We start from the raw sequence: 6,000 nt of genomic DNA on the forward strand, positions 1-6,000 counted from the left end.
AAACAGGAGAATAGCCAATCAACAGCCACGAATTTCAACCAATCGCTGAGAAGGCTTGGAAGGGCAACCAACCAATAAGAATTATTGTTCTGTGACACTTGGCAAGGCCTGGCTATGGGCCAATGAGACGTAGGGTTGGTTCTTTACATTCTAGAAGTAGAAAGTTTAGGCGGGATGGAAAAGTTGCTGGCCAGTCACTTTTGTCTCAGCCTCTGAAGAAACAACTTGGATAGCAAATTTTACTTTACAATTTTTAATTCTCCGCCACCTTCCCCTCCTCCTCCATGGCATTTTTTGAAGCGGATAAAACACCCCATGGTTCATTAATGATTTTTTACTCCTGCCATTACGATTTTGTAAATAATACTTAGGTTAAACAAAGCACAGCGTGCAACATTATGTAAGTAATTTAATGAGTAGTAAGTATTTTGTTGTTGCTGTCAACATGTCTTCCCCTGAGTCAGTACAACAGGGGAGGATGAACCGTTCCGTCTTCTGTAAGTTCAAACGAAGAAAGAACGGTGCATCAAAATCTTTCGTGGACTTGACATACAATGTATGTACATAGAAACAATTTATCATAAACTTTGTGGTGATATAAAATTTACTGGCACTTTCTTAATAGTTTTTCAGTTCGGCCTATCGTAAATAGGTCATTTATTGCATTGATGATTGAGCTGTGGTGCTCCGAGTCAAATGGTGCTTAGAGCTGCCCTTGGGCCTTTGTGGGTGCCCAAAAAACGGAAGAGCTATGGTCTCCGATGGTGCTCGGATGAGCTATTGGTGCTCTGGGCCTTTGTGGTCCCCAAAATTTGAATATTGATAATAATAATAATGTGCTACATGGATGATGGGTCGGCTGCCCAGATATCGGTACCCGAGTTTTTTGAATAAAAACCTTTTGGCTGAGGCGTGCACACACACATTTTCTGTGTTGTTTGTGATTTTTTTTAATTTGTCTGCTTATAATACACCACGTGTAAACCAGTGGGTGTGTGTGTGTGTGAGCTTGTCTTACATACGCAGTGTGGACTTCCGAACAAAAGACGTCCACATAATGTAGGTAGCACCGACGTTGTGTGGACTTGCCCACGTCCACACAGTGTTTCCCCATTTCTGGAAAACAGGTTTAGAGGCATTTTTGGGTTAGGTTTATCTGTAGCAGAATGAAGAGAAACACTAAAGGGAATCATAGAAAAAAAATTGGGTTGAAAGAGTTTTCACAGTTTGAGAAAAATGAGTTTTTTCACTGGTTTTTCTTAACTACACGAAAGCAATGGAAAGTCCACACTAGTCATGTGAAACAAGTATGGGTGTGTGTGTGAATGTGTGTGTGTGTGTGCTTGTCTTACATACGCAGTGTGGACTTCCGAACAAAAGACGTCCACATAATGTAGGTAGCACCGACGTTGTGTGGACTTGCCCACGTCCACACAGTGTTTCCCCATTTCTGGAAAACAGGTTTAGAGGCATTTTTGGGTTAGGTTTATCTGTAGCAGAATGAAGAGAAACACTAAAGGGAATCATAGAAAAAAAATTGGGTTGAAAGAGTTTTCACAGTTTGAGAAAAATTAGTTTTTTCACTGGTTTTTCTTAACTACACGAAAGCAATGGAAAGTCCACGCTAGTCATGTGAAACAAGTATGGGTGTGTGTGTGTGAGAGTGGGTGTTTGTGTGTGTTCGTACACACAAAAGAAATTGTTGGCAATCATTCGTCCATGAAAACAATCCAACAGTAATTAGAAGCATTTGCTATTTGTTGTCTAGTAAATGCTGAACAGTAAAGGAAAACTTTTATTCATACGAAATCAAGCATTTGCTTTTCCTTAATGCTTGTACTCCAAAGTAAATGTTTTTACTTTTTGCTTAAACTTCCTAGCATTTACTAGTTTTTATACATACGGCCCATCGATAAGAGTTCCCCAGCCCAAGGCAGACGCGTATAACCGGTCCGAAACAGGAGACCCCCTGATCGACATGGGTGTGGCCGATTGGGATTATTGAAGAGCATTTGGCAATTCGAAACCAGAGCGAATAGCCCTGTTTCAGTCTGGGCTTGTGCCTGCTTGAATTAAATTGTGCCTGTTTTTCAATAAGGTCGGATTTGGTTAAGTAGTATTAAGTTAGTAGGTACCAGGATATGTGTCGCAAATTAATACAAATCTTATACAAATCTTATGCAAATTAATACAAATCTTATCAATTTGATCGTTATACACGTTATTTTTCCTTCCAATTATACACTTGGACATTATGTCTGATTGACTTGAGACCACCACCCGAAGATCAATCTTTTGTTGGTTCATGGCGCCATCACGTGTCATGACCTCACATTAAAGGGACAACTGGGTCCGATTCAGTTGTAACACATAATGTTATACATGATATTTAGTGACATGACGAATCATTTCGTCATCACATGTCACAGAGCTATTTAAAAAAGCAGACAAAGCAGCTTTGTGTTCGTACACGAACACATTTCTAGTTTTCTCAGGTTTTGTACGTTATATGAGAGAAAAATTAATTGCTACAACCATTCAGTTTACGGGCAAAGATACAGCCTGGTCCTTTGTTGAAGGGTCATTACATTTTATGAAAGTTTCAAAGGCAAGTTCACAAACATCTGGTATGTTTGTGTATTAAAGCCCGAGTCCATCATTTGCAGCTATCCAAAAAAGTAACTGGCGTAATTATTGTTGAAAGGGGGCTGATCATAAGTCCGACGCCTCATAGAAAATGTTGGTCAAAAAACTCGGGTACCGATATCTGGGCAGCCGACCCATCATCCATGTAGCACATTATTATTATTATCAATATTCAAATTTTGGGCACCACAAAGGCCCAGAGCACCAATAGCTCATCCGAGCACCATCGGAGACCATAGCTCTTCCGTTTTTTGGGCACCCACAAAGGCCCAAGGGCAGCTCCAAGCACCATTTGACTCGGAGCACCCGTTGTTAGAGTGGTTATAAGGTAGCAGACCAGTAAATAAACTTCCATAGACCCCAATGGTAAATGCTCCCACTTCAGAAATTCGGGAAAGAAACTCACAACTCTCCAAGGTGTTTGAGACACACATCAAATTAAAGCTTATTTCATCATCTTTCATTTTCTTTTCAATTTTCGGGGGTCAACTGATGACTTTTAGGAGAAATTACCATCTGAAGATGATCACCCCTGAAAATAGTCCTGAAGCCCATCGCCATTTTGAAAAACGATGCCTACACTCCATTGCAAAATAGAGCGCTTTTAGGGTCCAAATTACATCCAAATTACACAGAACTGCAAGCTCCCAGTCCTGTGCACAGCTTCCACCCATATTTTTTAAAAAACCCTCAAGTTCATGGCCCACAGCATGCTCAAATACTGAAGATTTTGAAGGCATGCAAATCGTGATTTGGCCGGCGTAGGCAATTTCGGACCGATTTACTGGTCGATCTGCAATCTTAAATAGTGTGGGTGCTCAGGGAGATTCCAAATTTCGATCTTATCTATGTGGCCTTTTAGGGGAAAAGACCAACAGGTTGTTTGAAACACAGCAAATGATACAGCAAAATAAGAACAAACTGAGATATTGTAAGTGGGGAGAACCATGCATTTAAGTGCATGTTGGGTACTTTGCTCGCATTTCATTTTCAGGAAACAAATTATTGACTTCTTATGAATCAAGGGATGAAAAAAAATCGGAATACCTCATCTAGTCAAAAACAATGCATAAAATAAGTTTAAAACAAACTTGGATCGGAAAAAACGGTCAATAAACAAGGTTTTAACAAAAACATTTACAGTTCGTTTGCCGTCCTTCAGTAAAAAAAAAATGCCCAATAATTTAAACTCTATGCCCGCCATCACGCATCCCCAGTTTGTTTACCTTTTTCACCCGGGTTACTCCCGGGTACAATGTGTTCATTAGTGGAAAAAAATGACATTACAATTTAAATACTGGAATCAAGTCCAATTTTGTGCTAAAATCTAAACATCGTGCAAATGGGAAGGAGGGTGGGGGTATTAGTCAGCTGTCCTTCAGTTCATACCTTATTGGGTTATTAAACACGTAAACAATTTTTGCCCGACATCATGCATCCCATTGCTTTTACCCTTTTCACCTCCTTACAAATCCAAATCCTCCACCCCCTAGAACAACTGTTCACAAGACCCATCCTTAACCACCACAAACAGTACCATGTGTTCATTATTGGGAACAAATGGCATAACAATTTAATTACTGAAATCAAATCGAATCCACAACAATTATTATTTCATTCTCTGAAGCATAATTACCGCAAAGGACAAAACCGTTGACAGTCTCTCTTTTTTGGACCGTAGGCGCGGATCCAGGGGAGGGCCGCGGGGGCACGTGCCCCCCGTCAAATTTGAGTCCAAAAAAAAAAAGGAATAGAAGGGGGGAAAGGAGAGGAGGTGAGGGAAGGAGGAGGTAACCCCCTTACAAAAATACCGGCGCCGATATTAAACATGAGCCTGCAAACATTGCGTACTCGACTCGAGAAGCTTCGAAATAAACCGCGATCCCATCGTACGTACCCTGCATATACCGTTATTAAATGCGATTCATACGAACGTACACGATTTATTCTCAACGAACATGCAGCTTTATGTGCGCGACAAACACACGTTGCGCAGTGCTCTTTGGACCAAACCATTAGTTAAGGGTGTGTTTTAGTAAGAACAATTTGCCAGCAGTTCCACGAGCTTTGAATTACAAATTATACTTTTTTCACGGAGTCCAAAACATGTCCTCGTTTTAAATTGACTTCTGCCGCACTGAATTTTACACTAACACTTCTCATATCGTGAACATAATGCGAAATTATCGTTTCTAATTCTAGTAATAAAATACATAATAAAAAAGTATTTAAATTGCGCATAAATGTTAGTCAAAATACAGTATATGGTATTATATGTAGTTTATTAACTTTTTTTGTCAATTTTGGGGCGATTAATATTAATAAATGCAGCAGTTTTTGCGCATTTTCTTTATATTTTCAAGGTTGCCCCAACCCAGCCTTGAAAAATGACCAGTAAATGCTTGAAATCTGAAGCATTTATTCCTTTTTACTCATACGAAATGAAGTAAACACTGCTAGTCTAGCGAAATTAAGCTAGCAAGTAAAAAGCAAATACTTTTAGCTTTCAGCAAATGCTTTCCAGTAAGGACTTGCATCATTTGTATTCATACGAATGAAAGTAAATGCTTAAAAATAGGTAGTAAAGGCAAATGCTAGTTTTTATGCATACGACCCAATGTCTGTGGGAACTGTAAGGATGGACCGTAAAGTAAATTAATGAACCGTAAAGGGATTAATGTCAACAAGGGAAACAAGATATCCGGGCTTGAATGAAGAGAATGCACACAAACTTTACAATCAGGATTGGGTAATTACCAGAGATCTATAGGCTTACATTTTGCTGTTGCGGTAGAAAACGTGTACTGAAGTTCTATGCTCGTGGGTTCATTCATAGCATTCAATGTGCCACTTTATGTTTGTTTAAATAGACCCCATGCAGTGTAATTTAAGTGGTAAACCAGATGTCTTCCAAGTCCCACGAGTGTGTAAACAAGAGCAACAGGTTGGCGGTCTTATCACACGAAGGTCCTTGAAATGAGCCTGAGTTCATGCATGTGCCGAGCGAAGAGTATTGGCCTATTCGAAACCGGGAGCCCTATTAAAAAAAAAACAATTTTGGAATTCTAAGAGAGAATTATATAGGTGCATGCAATTCTCGAAGTAAAAGTACATTTTAGAAGAGAGACTGTGTTTTCCCCCTTCCATTTTCTTTTGGCATGTGAACGTGTTGTCATTTGTTTTTACTTTATGTGCAGGCTAGGGACATATGTGTGTTTTCTAAAGGGAAATCATTGGCAGAACCACAGACTTGGAATTCGAAATTCGTCCCTTTGTCATTTTTTTTCAGCTGTAGGTTAAGCAGCATGTACAATGCGTACACATGATGCACTGGTGATAAAATCCTTCACCCAT

Source organism: Patiria miniata, unplaced genomic scaffold, assembly GCF_015706575.1.
Source record: "Patiria miniata isolate m_02_andy unplaced genomic scaffold, ASM1570657v1 HiC_scaffold_9, whole genome shotgun sequence".
In the NCBI taxonomy this organism is placed as follows: domain Eukaryota; kingdom Metazoa; phylum Echinodermata; class Asteroidea; order Valvatida; family Asterinidae; genus Patiria; species Patiria miniata.